At 37.9% G+C, this 18,352-nt stretch overlaps 1 long non-coding RNA gene across 1 annotated transcript in view; it reads left to right on the forward strand.

Moving 5' to 3' along the window:
• Positions 1-2,582: 2,582 nt before the first annotated feature.
• LOC308629983 overlaps positions 2,583-18,352 on the forward strand; it is a 70,877-nt gene continuing 55,107 nt past the window's right edge. Inside the window, exon 1 of the long non-coding RNA XR_014017753.1 lies at positions 2,583-2,713. This is a non-coding gene — a long non-coding RNA (uncharacterized lncRNA). The remainder of the gene's footprint in view (positions 2,714-18,352) is intronic.

The following is an 18,352-nucleotide window of genomic DNA, read 5'->3' on the forward strand; positions in this document are numbered from 1 at the left end:
TTGCAGTTAGCACATTGTCAAATGATTTTCTTTTTTTCATATTTTCTTGTATGCTCCTATATTTCAGAAAAATGTCTTTTTGACCCTAATATTACATAAATTGTTGTTTTCTAATTTTCTCATCATTTGTTCTCTCAGTTATTGGCTATTGTGGCAGTTTACTTTATCTATGAGTCTCCTGTTTCACCATGCTCCAGACTGCTGCTAGAAGTATATTTTTAAAAGCAATATACTTTCCACAGTAGATGTTGTTTAAGGGTACAAACTTGGAAATGATAAATAATACTGATAAATAATACAGATAAATAAATACTAAAGACCTAATATACAGCACAGTGATTATAGTCAACATTACTGTACTATATAACTTCAAGGTTGCTAAGAGATTAGATTTTTTAAAATAAATTTATTTATTTTTGGCTGCGTTGGGTCTTTGTTGCTGCTCGCAGGCTTTCTTTAGTTAAGGCAAGCGAGGGCTACTTTTCCTTGTGTGTGCATGCTTCTTATGGTTTTAATTTAGGAGAGGGAGGTTGAAGGTGTTTTCTCCTCTTTCAACTAACTCTCTACATGTTTTGCCTCTAGACCCGGCAAATACAAATGCTTGGATAAGCTTCTAAGTAGAAATAAAAATGATAATTATCTTTTATTTCTTTTTTTTCTATGAAGTCATATAGGTGGATTTTCATTAAACATGGGAAGATAAAAAATGGAAAATGCACTTTCCCTGAACTCTCTCAATGTTCTATAAACTGTTCAATTAACTGTACTTGCCACTGTCCATATTTCTTCCCATAGTCTCTGGATTGAGGTCTCTCTTGTGTCTTGGTTAACATTATAAAAGAGAGGCAATTTATTATTTTTTACTGAACTGGGAATAGCTGGGTAAATAAATACTGCTACTAATCATTCCATTTGCTTCATGACCTGTTGTTTAAACTTCTAAGGAACCATAACACAGTAGGGACTAAAACTATCTTAAAAGAAAAGTCAGCTAGTAGATAATAAGAATAAAACTTGATTTTTCCCATGCCTCTGTGCACCATATCCAGCCACCTCAAAACAGCCAAGCAAGTAACTTCATCTCACATACCACATAGAGAAAAAATAATAGTAATAAAAATTTCAAAGGAGGATAAAGAGCTGGTTTAAGAATCTGAGGTATTTCACATAGAGAAATTTGGGTATGAATCCCAGCTCTGTAATATAATAGTTATGTGACCAGGGGCAAGTTATTTTTTCTCTCTAGACCTTAGTTTCCTCATTTGTAAAATGGGGATAATAATACTTAACTCACAGGTTATTGTAAGGATTGAGATGCTGAATAAAACCCACCAAGAATAGTAAGTGATGCAGGGTAACAGCTCAATAGCTCAATACTGCTGTTATCAATGGGACTGAAGCAAGAAACTTTTCTATCATTGTTATACTTAAGGGACTATTTTGCCATAAGACAGCAAAAGTCAAAATAGTGATTTCTCTTTTTATTTCAGAAAATGTGGGTCTAACTCTGCTTCTATTAAGAGGGAAGTGTGTGTGTGTCAGGGCGGGGTGTGTGTGTGAAAGAGATTGAGAGACAGCAGTGGGGAGATATACTGGCACAGTGGGTGGCGATGTTGCTGCTTGGGTGCACTTAAATTGATTGCTTTAAAACATTATTTAGTGGCAATGTAAGGGAAAGAGCAATTGATTTGGAATAAGAAAACTTAGGTTTATGTCTCAGCACTGCCAAATATTGATTGTATTAAATCCTTGATTCATGTAGGTATCAGCAAATGTTTATTAGGATTAAGGACAAATGATTTGTTAGTCCCTGAATATTGGGGTTGTATATAAGTTCAATAGGCTGCACTATTTGCTTCTTTTAAATATCTTGAAAGAGTGATGAGAACTTGAAAGCAAACTTAGTTAGAGTAAGTGTCCATGACTGTGGAGCAGATTGAACCTGCTAGAAATGTTACATCTTCCAAAATGTTTTCTTTGCTGACTGGGAGCCACTAATAGGGACCTCATTATTACTGAATAATTTATCCAGGTCAGTGATTATCACTTTTTTGTCTTGGGACACTTTTATACTTTTAAAAATGACTAGGGGTTCCAGAGAACTCTCGTTTATGTGAGTTATATCTATTGATATTGCTGTATAAAAATTTAAAACATACATTTACAACTATACTAATCAGACCACTACATGTTAACATAAAGAATATTTTCATGAAAGATAACTACATTTTCCAAAATAAAAAAGATTAGTGAGAAGAGTTAAATCCCCAACCCCTTCATTTTTGCAAATCTGATTAATGTCTGGCTTAACAGAAGGCACCTAGATTCTCTGATCTGTTTCTGCATTTGGTCTGTTGAGATGGCATCTATCATGTAGCTTCTGGAAAACACTATATACTTGTCAAATAATGAGAGTGAAAAAAGCAATGGATATCTTAGATTTGTTGTGAAATAAATCTTGACCTGTCTCCTGAAAAGATCTCAGGGACTCTCATGGGTTCCTAGTCCACGCTTTGAGAACCACTGATATTGGTTAACCATTGTTTCTTTCAGCTGTCTTCTTTTAAATTCGGACTCAGAAAGGACTCTACAGTTACTCGACACCATAGGATGAATTGATTAAATTATTGAATTCTGAGTGGGAGAGAGAGCAAGAATGAGAACAATGTAGACTTGAAAGGAATGTGGCCTTGAAAAATATGGGAAATGAGAGGTAATGAATCCTAATATCAATTACATTTTGCAGTTTGTAAATTGGCTCCATTACTTAATGGCAGCTTAAATTTGGACCAGTTACTTAATCTTTCTAAGTCTCAGCTTGTCCATCTATAGAAATAGGGATAATAATATTTAATTCATGATGTTATTGTGACGATTAAATAAGATAATATTTGTGAAACACTTAGTTTACTGCCTGACACATAGTAAGTGGCTCACTATTAAGCTATTATTTGTATTGTTATTTTTATCCAGGATTTGACCTGCTTATAAACATATGTAAATTCTCTCTTCAGGGTTACATGTCTGTGTTGCATTAAATATCTTTGTGCAAAAGATTTCCATATTTAGAATAATGTTCTTACTTTAGAATCCTATATGCTGGGGTGAAGTGAGGGTAGCATCGACATATATACACGACCTAATGTAAAATAGTTAACTAGTGGAAAGCAGCAGCATAGGACAGGGAGATCAGCTCGGTGCTTTGCGATGACCTAGAGGGGTGGGATAGGGAGAATGGGAGGGAGGCTCAAGAGAGAGGGGATAAGGGGACATAGATATGCATATGGCTGATTCACTTTGGTGTACAACAGAAACTAACACAGTATTGTGAAGCAATTATACTCCAATAAAGATCTATTTAAAAAAAAGAATCCTATTGGAATTACCGACTCAATAAATTTTTTAAGGCTTTGAATTTATGTGGGGAAATTACTTTCCAAAGGGCTATAACATTATCACTCCTATGAGGAATGTATGAGTGTTCAATAATTTTATGTAGATTCTGAGTCCTGGGATACAGCAGTAAGAGAAATAGAAGAGCTGTATCCTTTGCTTTAGCAGGTAATATAATTTAAATTTTACAAATTGTATAGGTGAGAATTGTAATGTCTACCGAGTACAAACCATCAACATAAACACTTGGGAGATACAGGTATGGTCTTTTGTAGAGATAAGTTTTTCCCTAGTGTCTCAGATAGCATTTAATAAAAGTAAATGTAATATAGCTTCCTGAACTAAACCGTAGTATTAATGATTTGGTTTTGTTTTGGCTAGTAGACCTTTAAAAGTATTCAGAGTATACTTTATCCACTTATTTATTTTCCAGACAGGAGCTAACCCTTGGGTAATACATTCTAAGGGCTCTAATTTTATCCTGTTTTAAAATCCTGGTAGAGATAAAGCAAGAATGAGGGCAGTGTGGAAGAGAGAGTTGAGGTAATTAGATTGGTTGAAATTCCAGGATAGACATCATGAGACAGGCTCTCAACGACGACTGTGCTAGTAGGAATATAGAAGAGGGGTTCAAATCGTGTTATGGGCTAAACTGTATCACTTCCCAAATTCATGTGTTGAAGTCCTAAACCCTGGTATCTCAGAATGTGACTGTATTTGGAGATAGGGTTTCTTTTTTTTTTTTTTTGTGGTACGCGGGTCTCTCACTATTGTGGCCTCTCCCATTGTGGAGCACAGCCTCCGGACGCGCAGGCTCAGCGGCCATGGCTCATGGGCCCAGCCGCTCCGTGGCCTGTGGGATCTTCCCAGACCAGGGCACGAACCCGTGTCCCCTGCGTCGGCAGGTGGACTCTCAACCACTGAGACACCAGGGAAGCCCTGGAGATAGGGTTTTTAAAGAGGTAATTAAAAGTAAATGAAGTCATGGAGGTGGGCCCTAATCCGACATGATGTATGTCTATATAAGAAAAGGAGTTAGGACACAGACACATGGAAGGAAGACCATGTAATGACATTGGAAGAAAATGGCTATCTACAAGAAAGTAGTTAAGCCCTAACAAGGAGAAACCCAAAGATGGGAATTTTCGTCTGCTCCCTGTAAAATTAATAACCAGAAATCTCAATTAAACTGAGTTGGAAGACCAGAAGGGAGAGTTCCCACACCCTGTGATGAGAGCAGAGCCCAACAGAAAGAAGAAAGGCTCCTTTCCCTGGAAAGGACTCAGCCAAAAAAGCCATGGACTCTTTGTTTATTGTAGACCTCCCAACTTCCTTGTTCTTCTCATAAAAGTGCTCTCCTTCCCTTGTTATGTGGGGATTGCACATGGCTCACCATCGTTGCAGACCCTGAATTGCAATTCTCTGCTGGCCCCAAATAAACCCAACTTTGCTGGAGAAATATCCGACAGTCTATTTGTTTTCAGTCAACATCCATTTGTGCTGTGCCCTGGGGGAATAGCCACAGCAAAGGACTGTTTGCTTCTTAGCCACTGCTTCTGTGTTTGCTATAGTCTTGTGGGACTCAGGAACGCTGAGCCCTGTTGCTTATCAGAGATAGGTGATTCGGTGGTCCATCCCTCAGGCAGCAGCCTCAAAAGTTGGGGATCTACATGTGTGAATAAGTTTTTTCCAGGGAGATAACTGGCAGCTTGGCTTTTTTATTGGAGTAAGCTAGAGGGAGAAGGCAGGAGAAGTGTCCAACAGAGCTCCCAGGTTCTGGGGAGAGTGCAGTCAGCCTTGACATGTGCTAATTAGAAGTCAGGCTCTCAGGCAGCAGCTTGTAAAATTTGCAATCAATTGTCTTCTAGGAAGGAACTTGGAGATGAGGATTTTTGCCTGCCCCCTTTGTGCTGGTCCCCATGCAGACAGCTTCATTAAGCACTCAAAGGTCTATTAATAACTTCTCCTTGGAACTTCCCTGATGGTCCAGTGGTTAAGGCTCCATGCTTCTAATGCAGGGTGTTCGGGGAACTAAGATCCCACATGCAGCATGGCTAATAATAATAATAATAATAATAATAATAACAACCTCTCTTCTGTTTGCTGTATTTCCCATGTGACTTGTGTACACAAACTTCTCTGGCTTTCAGAGCTGGGTGTTTGGGGGTCCTTCCCTCAGGCGGGGCAGTTGAAGTTAGGGCACTAGATGTGTGGTCCAAACACTTCTCTCCTCAGGGAAAGTTGGGAGTTGGGGGTTCCATCCTGATTGTATGGGGCTATCCAGGGGTTGGCCAGAGGTTATTCCATATGTAAGAGTCCCTCAACTAGTTTCTGGATTTCTCTCAGAGGGAATTGCTCCATATGTGGCTGTATATTTGGAGTGTACATGGGAGGGGGCAAAGTCAGAACCTTCTTGTGTTGCCACCTTGTTTCAGAGTCCCATCCATGTTTGTTTGAATGAACTCTGACTCAGGTTTGTGCTTGACTGTCTGGGTGGATGATAATACTGTGGAACATGTAACTAGGAGGACATCTCTTTGAACATGTAGTTGTGAAACCACTAGGTGGGGTTTCATGGGGGGCTCCAAGAAGCTACTGTTCTTTATGTCTTAGCACAGACATAAAGTGAGAGGCACAGTGATAGATAAGAAGTGATGTATTAGAATAGGATACTTGTGAAGCTTATAAGCAAGCGAGAGGGTGCTGAGCCCCAAGAACTTAATGGGCTATGGTTTTATAATCAAAGGAGAAGTGGGGAGGGGGAAAAGACCACCTTCTTCCTCATTCTTGAGTGGACATCAAGCTTCCATCATCAACTCCTCCTCCAGGTTGGGCAGGGGAGTTTTCTTGTTCCTACCTGGTCAAGCCAGGACTGTCATGGCACTATGGAAAATTATTTCAGGTCTCAGTACAATGAGGGTCTTTCACTTTGAAATATCACCTTTCTGTAAATTATTACGTTTTATGTTTTCAGAGAGCATGTCCTAGGGGTCATTAACTTACTGAACTCACTGGCAGAATGTGCGTCTCATGCCACCATTGTTTTATTGTTTTGGGGCATGTCTCATGCTTCTGTTGCATGGTTTTGTTGCTAAGCAAGCCTGCTTCGTTTTGTGGTTAAAACCTGCATTTTAAGGTCATCATTAACTTAAAGGGGTCTGCCATACTTTTTTTTTACTTATAATCCCGTAGTGGGATTAACTATTTAATCATCTACTTTGTCCCTTTACTCTGTCCATATCAGTTGTTAGCATAAAGTATGGACTTAAGCTATTCTTTACATAAAAATGTTTCATTAACTAGTTGTTTACACCACTTGCTCATTCTCACAAGCATCAAAATTTTTATTTGGTCATTTATTTTACAAATGATGTTTCATTTCCCTTTAAAAAATTTAAGTTCACAACTGAAAGGTATTCTTACAGGATAACTTTTGCTCTTGTTAGCTTTTTTCTGCTAAGCTCATTTTTGCAAGTGTTGCAAGCTGATATGGAATAAATTAAAACTTCCTTGAGTTAGGTTTTATTAAAGTTATAGAACTATGGATAATTAAGTCATGAACAATAAAGTACATGAGATTCTAGAGGAGAAAAAAAAGCAATGCATGCAAACCTGATTGTTGTTTTTCCTAGAGATACTAAATTCTGGACTGCAAAGACCACATGGTGTGTACTAAATCTGGAACTTCTCGTTTAGCTAGTATCCGTTAGCAGAGAGAACATAAACAAAGTTAATTTAGGTGATGACTTCAATGTAACAATGTCTTTCTCTTGCGTTTCTGACTTTCTGAACACGGATACCAGATTTTCAAGTATTTTCTTTTTAAAGGGGACTATGTCGACTAAAAAAAATACATTCACAACCTAAAAGTTGAGAGTTATATTTTATTTGGCGAGAATCTTTAGGACTCCAGGCCCAGGAGACAGCATCTCAAGTAACCCTAAGAAAACTGCTCCAAGGAGGCGAGTGGGGAGCTAGGATATATAGGAGTTTTGCAACAAGGGTCAGGTAGTTGGAACATCAAAAGATTATTGTTAATTAAAGAAAACTGGAAATCCCAAGTTAAGGAATTTAGCGCTTTTCTATGTATGGGAAGATGCAAGAGTCTAGGCTCACTAAAATCATTCCTTTGATATGTACCTCAGCTATCTGGGGCCAGTATCCTGTGTTATTACACCCTGAGTTCCCTCAGGGCTCACCAGCTCACCAGCTTGCCTTTGGTGGTGACTGCATGCCTGCAATCCCTGATGACTATGACATCCTTTGTTTACTGATATGGCAAGAAAATATTCCATTTATCAACTACTATTCATATCACTAGTTTCTTTTCTTTATCAAACCAAGTAGAAAAATATTTAATGGTAATTTGGAATTCAGCAAAGAAATTAAATGGGAAATACTACTTTTCTGAAAAAAAAATTTAAGGAAGGAATTTTTTCTGAAATATTTGATTATTTTATACTGTTTAACCATTGATTTATTAGTTTATTTCTAAGAACTTTTGACGCTGAAACTCAGCTTCTCTGTACACTGGTGCCAAATTGAATCTTGGAGACAGATTTTGGTGAAGTAGAGGTTTATTACTTTGCCAGGCAAAGGGGGACACAACGGGCTCCTGTCTCAAAAAGGTACGTGTCCCAACTTGGAGAGGATAGTGAGAAGTTTTATAGTAATTGTTCAAAGAGGGTGTGATCAGCTTGTGGATATTCTTCTGACTGGTTGGTGGTGAAGTAAGTAGGAGTCAGCATCATCAACCTTCAGTTTCCAACTGGTCTGGGGTCTACATGCTTGTGGGCAGCATACCATTGTTAATCGTTAACTTTGAGGGGGTTTCAGTATCTGCAAAACAGCTCAAAGATATTGCTGTGTGTATCCCTTGATTGGGAATGAGGACCTTGCCCCAAGGCTGCACTATTGTTTCTCTTGACTGTTTGTTTCTCCCTGGTGTAGCATCCCTTTCCTTCCCTAATTAACAACTGCTTGAATCTGCCCTTTGGACCTCAGGGAAGGTCATGGAGGCTGAATGAAGGCTATTTCTTGTAATCAAAGAAATGGAGGACACAGAAAGTTTTTGTGCCCAGGAGCCCCATAGGGCTGTGCTTGGTCTCACTCTCTTCCTTTTCATCTCTCTCCCCGCTCATTATTTTGCATTTGGCTTGCTATTCATTCTTTTGCTAATCTATTTTGAGCCACGAAAGCAATGCTACTGTGTTGATAGCATGTGTTGTACCTAGAGCTGTTTTACCATATGTCTACTTCCTACATTCAAAATGCCTTTGTTATTTTGAGTTATTTATTAATTTCTTAGCTTATGTTACTGTATAGACCTATTTTGATCTCACTTTATTATTCTTCATTGACTATAGATGGCTTTTCCATCACAAGGATCAAATATTTCCTGAATAGATGTAGAAGAAAAAATACTAAAATGATAACAAGAATAAAACTATTTTAGCTTGGCTAATTCTGACAATAAGAGATGTTGTCATAGATAAAACATTAGAAATTGGAAATACCTGTGGATTTTTCATGTTTTAAGGAGACTCTAGGATGTGAAGAAAATAAGACTCTGTTGCTGAAAGCAAATTAGGATCATTAATTAAGTCAACGGTTATTTATGGGACACTTACTCTACATCAGTCCATGTTGATGATGCAGGGGTGAACAAAAGGGGACAGGTTTTGATCATCTGGATTAGGTTCATGCTTGTGGGGAAACAGAGAGATAATCAATAATAAATTGGTAATTAATAAACAAAAACTAGTTTTAAAATAGATAGTGGTAAGTTTTAAAAAGAAAATTTTAATGGGATGATGTGATAGAAAGGGTCTGTGTGGTCACTTTCCTGATGAGGCTAGGAAAGAACTCTTCAAAACAGTAACATTTAGGGCTTCCCTGGTGGTGCAGTGGTTGAGAGTCTGCCTGCCGATGCAGGGGACACGGGTTCGTGCCCCGGTCCGGGAGGATCCCACATGCTGCGGAGCGGCTAGGCCCGTGAGCCATGGCCGCTGACCCTGCATGTCCAGAGCCTGTGGTCCACAACGGGAGAGGCCACAACAGTGAGAGGCCCACGTACGGAAAAAAAAAAAAAAGTAACATTTAAACATTGACTGACCAGAAGATAACTATGCAGTGATCTGTGGAAGAACATTTTGAGAGAAGAGAACAGTTTAGTGAAAAAGCCCTAAGTCTGAGGATGAGCTTGGTGCATATGAAGAGCCAAGAAAAGGTCAGTATGTCAGGAGAGAAGTAGATAGCAGGTGAGAATTTTGGGAGGTGATGTAGACAGAAGATAAGTCTTGTAGGGCTTTGCAAGTATGACTCATAAACTAAATAAGTTTGTAAGTGAGGAGTGGAATTATTTTATTTAATTTATGTTTTCTGACTGCCAAGTGAAGAATACACTAGAAGGGGTCACAAGTAAACTTAGGGAGTCTAGTTTGGAGTCTGTTGCATTGGGCAAACAACGTATGGTTATTCCTCAGACTAGAGTGATAGCAGAAGTGCAGGGATTTGAAATACCATTTCAAGGTAGAGTAGACAAGGCTTGCTGAAAGATTAATAAGGGTATTGAGGGAAAGAGAAGCATAGAAAACATGTCTTGAGTAACTGGGGGAGTGGTGGTGTTATTTTCTCAGTTGTAGATGACTGGCAGCAGCCTATCACCTACCCATTCTTCCTTTGTAACTCTCTCAGGCATATTCATATGGGGTACCATAATTAGTTCTGTGTAGTGAAAAGAGTTGATTTTGAAACATCTAAGCTTTGTCTTTCACCAGCTTTGGGCTGTAGTAAATTTACATAGATTTTGTGAAAGCAAATTTCTAATTTGTGATCAGACTATTAAATGAGATCATGAATGTGCATAGCAGAGGACCTGTATATAATAAGAGCACAATTTTAGCTTTAATTTTTTATTGTTTTTTGCTTATAATAGATTTTATTTTATTTAAAAAAATTTTTATTTTAGTGTGGTTGATTTACAGTGTTGTGTTAATTTCAGGTATACAGCAAAGTGAATCAGTTATACATTTATATCTATCCACATTTTTTTTTTTTTAGATTCTTTTCCCATATAGGTCATTACAGAGTATTGAGTAGTATTCCCTGTGCTACACAGCAGGTTCCTATTAGTTATCTATTTTTTATATAGTAGTGTGTACATGTCAGTCCCAATCCCCCAATTTATCCCTCCCCCCCTTATTCCCTGGTAACCATAAGTTTGTCTTCTACATCCGTGACTCTACTTCTGTTTTATAAATAGTTCATTTGTACTCTATTTTTTTAGTTTCCACATATAAACAATATTATATGACATATGTCTTTCTGTGTCTGAATTACTTCACTCAGTATGACAATCTCTAGGTCCATCCATGTTGCTGCAATGGCATTATTTTGTTCTTTTTTATGGCTGAGTAGTAATCCATTGTATTTATGGACCACATCTTCTTTATTCATTCCTCTGTTGATGGACATTTAGGTTGCTTCCATGTCCTGGCTATTATAAACAGTGCTGCAATGAACATTGGGGTGCATGTGTATTTTTTGAATTATGTTTTTTTCAGGGTCTATGCCTAGGAGTGAGACTGTGGGGTAATATGGTAGTTCTATTTTTAGTTTTTTAAGGAACCTCCATACTATTCTCCATAGTGGCTGTATCAATTTACATTCCTACCAACAGTGCAAGAGGGTTCACTTTCTACACACCCTCTCCAGCATTTATTGTTTGTAGATTTTTTGATGATGGCCATTTTGATTGGTGTGAGGTGATACCACACTGTAGTTTTGATTTGCATTTTTCTAATAATTAGTGATGTTGAGCATCTTTTCATGTGCTTTTAAGCCATCTGTATGTCTTCTTCAGAGAAATGTCTATTTAGATCTTCCACCCACTTTTTGATTGTTATTTGTATTTTTTTTTAAAGATGTTCCAGACCCCTCTTTTTTTTTAAATTTAATTTATTTATTTATTTATTTATTTATTTATTTATGGCTGTGTTGGCTCTTCGCTTCTGTGCGAGGGCTTTCTCTAGTTGCGGCAAGTGGGGGCCACTCCTCATCATGGTGCGTGGGCCTCTCACTATCGCGGCCTCTCTTATTGCGGAGCACAGGCTCCAGATGTGCAGGCTCAGTAATGGTGGCTCACGGGGCTAGTTGCTCCGCGGCATGTGGGATCTTCCCAGACCAGGGCTCGAACCCGTGTCCCCTGCATCGGCAGGCAGACTCTCAACCACTGCGCCACCAGGGAAGCCCCTATTTGTATTTTTGATATTAAGCTGCATGAGCTGTTTGTATATTTTGGAGATTAATCTCCTGTCAGTTGCTTCCGACAAGGGATTAATACTTGTAAATATTTTCTCCCACTTGGAGAGTTGTCATTTTGTTCTGTTTATGGTTTCTTTTGCTGTGCAAAACCTTTTAAGTTTAATCAGATTCCATTTGTTTGTTTTTGTTGTTATTTTCATTACTCTAGGAGGTGTGTCAAAAAACATCTTGCTGCAATTTATGTCAAAGAGTGTTCTACCTATGTTTTACTCTAAGAGTTTTATACTGTCTGGTCTAATAGGTCTTTAATCCATTCTGAATTTATTTTTGTGTATGGTGTTATGGAGAGTTCTAATTTCATTCTTTTACATGTAGCTGTCCAGTTTTCCCAGCACCACTTATTGAAGAGACTGTCTTTTTTCCACTGTATATTCTTGCCTCCTTTGTCATAGATTAGGTGACCATAGGTGCATGGGTTTATCTCTGGGCTTTCAGTTATTGTCTTGTTCATCTCTGTTTGTTTGTTCTTTAGTTCTTTCATTGTTAGTGTATAGGAATGCAAGAGTTTTCTGTGTATTAATGTTGTATCCTGCAACTTTACCAAATTCACTGATGAGCTCTAGTAGTTTTCTTGTAGCATCTTTAGGATTTTCTATGTATAGTATCATGTCATCTACAAACAGTGACAGTTTTACTTCCTTTACAGTTTGCATTTCTTTTATTTCTTTTTCTTCTCTGATGCCATGGCTAGGACTTCCAAGACTATTTTGAGTAATAGTGGCGAGAGTGGACAACCTTGTCTTGTTCCTGATTTTAGAGGAAATGCTTTCAGTTTTTCATCATTGAGAATGATGTTTCCTGTTGGTTTTTCATATTTGGCCTTTATTATGTTGAGGTAGTCTCCCTCTATGCATACTTTCTGGAGAGTTTTTATAATAAATGGGTGTTGAATTTTGTTGAAAGCTTTTTCTTCATCTATTGAGATGATCACATGATTTTTATTATTCAATTTGTTAATATGGTGTATCACATTGATTGATTTGCATATGTTGAAGAATCTTTGCATTCCTGGGATAAATCCCACTTGATCATGGTGTATGATCCTTTTAATGTCTTGTTGGATTCTGTTTGCTAGTATTTTTTTGAGGACTTTTGCATCTATGTTCATCAGTGATATTGGTCTGTAATTTCTTTTTTTGTGATATCTTTGACTGGTTTTGGTATCAGGGTGATGGTGGCCTCATAGAATGATCTTCCTCTGCAGTTTTTTTGGAAGAGTTTGAGAAGGATAGGTGTTAGTTCTTCTCTAAGTGGTTGAAAGAATTCACCTATGAATTCATCTACTCCTAGGTTTTGTTTGTTGGAAAATTTTTAATCACAGTTTCAATTTCATTACTTGTGATTGGTCTGTGAATATTTTCTATTTCTTCCTGGTTCAGTCTTGGAAGGTTATACTTTTTGAAGAATTTGTCCATTTCTTCCAGGTTGTCCATTATATTGGCATGTAGTTGCTTGTAGTAGTCTCTTATGATCCTTTGTATTTCTGTAGTGTCAGTTGTAATTTCTCCCTTTTCATTTCTAATTTTATTGATTTGAGTCTGCTCCCTTTTTTCTTGATGGGTCTGGCTAAAAGTTTATCATGTTGTTTATCTTCTCAAAGAACCAGCTTTTAGTTTCATTGATCTTTGCTACTGTTTTCTTCATCTCTATTTCATTTATTTCTGTTTTGACTTTTATGATTTCTTTCCTCCTACTAAGTTTGGGTTTTGTTTGTTCTTCTTTTTCTATTTGCTTTAGGTGGAAGGTTGGCTTGTTTATTTGAGATTTTTCTTGTTTCTTTAGGTGAGATTTTATTGCTATAAACTTCCCTCCTAAAACTGCTTTTGCTGCATCCCATAGGTTTTTGGTCATTGTGTTTTCACTGGCATTTGTTTCTAGGTATTTTTTGATTACCTCTTTGATTTCTTCAGTGATCTCTTCGTTATTTAGTAGCATATTGCTTAGCCTCCATGTGTTCTTTTTTTTACAGTTTTTTTTCCTGTAATTGATTTCTAATCTTATAACATTGTGGTGAGAATAGATGCTTGATATGATTTCAATTTTCTTAAATTTGCTGAGGCTTGGTTTGTGACCCAAGATGTGATTTATCCTGGAGAATGTTCTCTGTGCACTTGAGAAGAACATGTATTTTGCTGCTTTCAGATGAAATGTTCTATAAATATCAATTAAGTCTATCTAGTTTAATGTGTCATTTAAGACTTGTACTTCCTTATTAATTTCCTAACTAGATGATCTGTCCATTGGTGTAAGTGGGGTGTTAAAGTTGCCCACTATTATTATTTTTTTTACCCACTATTATTGTGTTACTGTTGATTTCTCCTTTTATAGCTGTTAAAATATTGCCTTATGTTGGGTGCATACATATTTACAATTGCTATATTTTCTTCTTAGATTGATCTCTTGATCATTATGTGGTGTCCTTCCTTGTCTCTTATAACAGTCTTTATTTTAAAGTCTATTTTTTTCTGAGATGAGTATTGCTACTCCAGCTTTCTTTGGATTTCCATTTGCATGGAATATCTTTTTCCATGCCCTCATTTTCAGTCTGTATGTGTCTCTAGGTCTGAAATTGGTCTCTTGTAGACAGCATATATACAGGTCTTATTTTTGTATCCATTCAGCCAGTCTGTGTCTTTGGTTGGGGCACTTAATCCATTTACATTTAAAGTAATTATCAATATGTATGTTCCTCTTACCATTTTCTTAATTGTTTTGGGTTTGTTACTGTAGGTCTTTTTTCTTCCCTTCCTCTTTTGTTGTCTTCTCTTATGTTTCATGCCTAGAAAATTTCCTTTAGCATTTGTTGTAAGGCTGGTTTGGTAGTGATGAATTCTCTTAGCTTTGGCTTGTCTGTAAAGTTTTTGATTTCTCCATCGAATGTGAACGAGATCCTTGATGGGTAGAGTAATCTTGGTTTTTCCCTTTTATCACTTTAAATATACCCTGCCACTCCATTTTGGCCTGCAGTGTTTCTGCTGAAAAATCAGCTGATAACCTTGTGGGGATTCCCTTGTATGTTATTTGTTGCTTTTCCCTTGTTTCTTTTAATATTTTTTCCCTGTATTTAATTTTTGTTAGTTTGATTAACATGTGTCTCAGCGTGTTCCTCCTTGGGTTTGTCCTGTATGGGACTCTCTGTGCTTCCTGGACTTTGATGACTATTTCCTTTCCCATATTAGGGAAGTTTTCAACTATAATTTCTTGAAATATTTTCTCAGGACCTTTCCCCTTTTCTTCTTCTTCTGGGACCCCTATAAGTCGAATGTTGGTGCATTTAATATTGTCCCAGAAGTCTCTGAGACTTTCCTCATTTCTTTTCACTTTTTTAAAAATTCTGTTCCATAATGGAGATTTCCACCATCTGTCTTCCACGTCACTTATCTATTCTTCTGCCTCAGTTATTCTGCTATTGATTCCTTCTAGTGCATTTTTCATTTTAGTTATTGTCTTGTTCATCTCTGTTTGTTTGTTCTTTAGTTCTTCTAGGTCTTTGCTAAACTTCCTTTTATCTTCTGGATCCATGCTTCCATTCTCTTTCTGAGATCTTGAATCATCTTTACTGTCATTACTCTGAATTCTTTTTCAGATAGATTGCTTATCTCCTCTTCATTTAGTTCTTTTTTTAGGTTTTTATCTTGCTCCTTCATCTTCAACATATTTCTTTGTCATCTCATTTTGTCAGACTTACTGTGTTTGTGGTCTTCTTTCCACAGACTGTAGGATCATACTTCCTCTTGCTTCTGGTGTCTGCTCCCTGGTGGGTGAGCTTGGTCTGGAGTCTTGTGACATTATCCCCTAGATAGGGGGGTTGATTGGTGTTATGGTGATCATAGCCTGCCCTAGACATTGAGTGGGGCCTCCCCTTTGTTCTGTGGTTGTCACTGCCTTGTCAGGGTTGGCGTCTGCTCCTTAGTTGTTGGAGTAGAGGCCCCCACATCTGTTTCTTAGCTGTGATTCTGATCTGTAGTGCAAGGTAGGTGGGACTGGAGCATTCTCACTCAGAGAGAAGCCACTGAGTATTCCTCCTCTGGAGTTGTTCACCTGTGAATGTGCTCTGTTGTGTCCTCTTTTGCCCACAGTGTGAACTCACAGAGTATACTGTTGTTGGCATTGCTCTCGGTCCTGCCTTAACTGTGGGTATGCTGGCAATCATCCCTGGTGACTCTCAGGTGTTGTTTTCACTCAGCCACTGGTGCAGATCCATTGAGGTCAGGTCCCAGGACTGCAGTAGTCATGCACTTGGACCCACTGTGGGAACTATGGAGGCAGCTCGAACTCTAGTGTGGCCCAATCCCTGCTTATATGACCCACAGAGCTTACAGTTGCTAAAGCCAGACCCATCCCAGCTATAAGAGCACTTGTTGGTCTTTCAAATGTTTTGCAAGTGCTGAATTTGGGAAGCCATCGGTGGATGTGTAACTTCACAGTTTGTTTAGCTGTGAGGAGAAATTTCAGCACTTCTTCCTTAGTCACAGCCCCTGGGACTCAGCTGTGGTTTTAGCCAGTCTTCTGCACAGGTTTCCTAGTGGGGGGAGATATCTGTGTCCTCCTGGGACAGCAGGGCAAGTCCTGACACCCACTAGCAGATTTCCTAGACTGCCAGAGAATTCCCAAATTTACTTCTTAAGAACAAGTGTTTCTCTAGTTTTCAGCTGACAGCAATGTGACCATATTAGAAAGACTATTTTGTTCTTCCTACCTTGGATGTTCATGTGTCTTCATTTTTTCTCTTTTTTTTCCCTTAAGACATAATTGACACATAACATTGTGTAAGTTTAAAGTGTGCAATGAAATGATTTGATATACGTATGTATTGTGAAACATTTACCATAATAACGTTGGTTAATACATCCTTTACATCACATAATTACCATTTTATTATTGTCATGCTGAGAGCATTAATATTCTACGTTTATAGCATTTTTCAAGTATTCAGTACAGTATTGTTAATTATAGTCACCATTACCATGAGATCTCCAGACCTTACTCATCTTAAACCTAGAAGTCTGTACTCTTTGACTAACATCTTTCCATTTCACTCATGCCCCTCAGCCCCTGGTAACCACCATTCTATTGTTTCATGGAGTTCAATGTTTTTCTATCCTGGTACAAGTGAGGTCATGCAGTATTTGTCTTTCTCTGTCTAACTTATTTCACTTAGCGTAATGCCTTCAAGGTCTAGCCATGACATCGTGAATGGCAAGATTTCCTTCTTTTTATGGCTGAATAACATTCCATTGTATACATGTATGCCACATTTTAAAATACATTCATCTATCAAATGATTCATCAAAGATTGTTTCTGGAAATGTCTTGGCTATTGTGAATAATGATGCAAAGAACCTGGGAGTCCAGATATCTCTTTGAGATAGTAATTTTTATCTTCTTCAATAAATACTCAGAAGTGGGATTGCTGGATCATATGGTAGTTCTATTTTTAAATTTTTTGAGGAACTTCCATACTGTTTTCCATAGTGGCTGTACAAATTTTCATCCCCACCACCAGTGCACCTGCTGTCAGAGTGCACCTGCTGTCAGAGTGCACTCTTGTGACTGCTGGGTCTCATTGCAGGCTCATGGCAGTGGAGGCCAGTGATGGAAGCTGTACCGACTACTGCTTTCTTCAGTGGCAGAAGCAGCTGAGTTTGTCTGCAGAGTAGGTCACTGGGAGCTCTAATTCCTCCAGCTGTGTGACTGCTACTGGTAGCCCCTGCTTTTATTTCTTGTTCCTAGCCATCTCTATATGTCTCAGATTTTCAGGTCTCCAAGTGGGGTGAAAGTGAATAAGGAACTTTCATGTAGTGCCCTGAAAGACTAAGGAAGCTGGTTGCTCACTCTTCTCTTCCTTTCCCTGTGAGGGGAACTTTTTCTAGCTGGGGAGTTCCTTCCTGGTGCTGAGTGATGCTGGCTTGGGGGATAGGATGATACAGGCAAAATGAAGCTTTCTTCCCTTCTTTGGAAAACTATTCTCAGTTTTGTTGTTGTTGTTGTTGTTGCTCTACTCTGTTGCTGATATTTCTTAACTGAGCTCCAGAGCTTCCCCAGAGCTGTTTTATGTTTGTGGATAGCTAATTTTTTATCTTTGTTGGAAGACAGAGGCTGGGTTCTCCTTTTTCTCCATCTTGATGACATCCCTGCTAAATTCTGTGAGTCTTCTTAATTTACTAAAGGAAAACCACCACTTCTAGAAGCAAGAGTAGTAGAGTAGTATCAGAAAATTCAATGAAAATGAGACAGCTGCTCAGTTGGGTAAACTGATGAAAATACATCTATGACTCACAATCAGGGTTTACATGTATGTTTGCATACACAAATATTTGAATCATATGTGAAAGCAAAGCAATAAATGGGGGTAAGAGATATATAAAAAATCCAAATGCCGTTAGAAATGTAATTTCCTATTCTGTTTTTATAGAGTATAGAAACAATTAGAAAATAGGCATATAAAAATATAGAAACAATATAGAAAATAAGCATTTTCTCACCTTTGTATATGATTTTTAATGTATGTGTGTGATGTTGCATTATATAAACTCATTGTGTATTATTAATAAGTTCTTTAACCACCAGCAGAACTCTAATTTAACTACCAGTATCACAATTTTATGTTATTTAACAAAGTAGGATTGGGTTT

Source organism: Mesoplodon bidens (genome assembly GCF_964165515.1).
Source record: "Mesoplodon bidens genome assembly, chromosome: 16".
NCBI classification, from domain to species: domain Eukaryota; kingdom Metazoa; phylum Chordata; class Mammalia; order Artiodactyla; family Ziphiidae; genus Mesoplodon; species Mesoplodon bidens.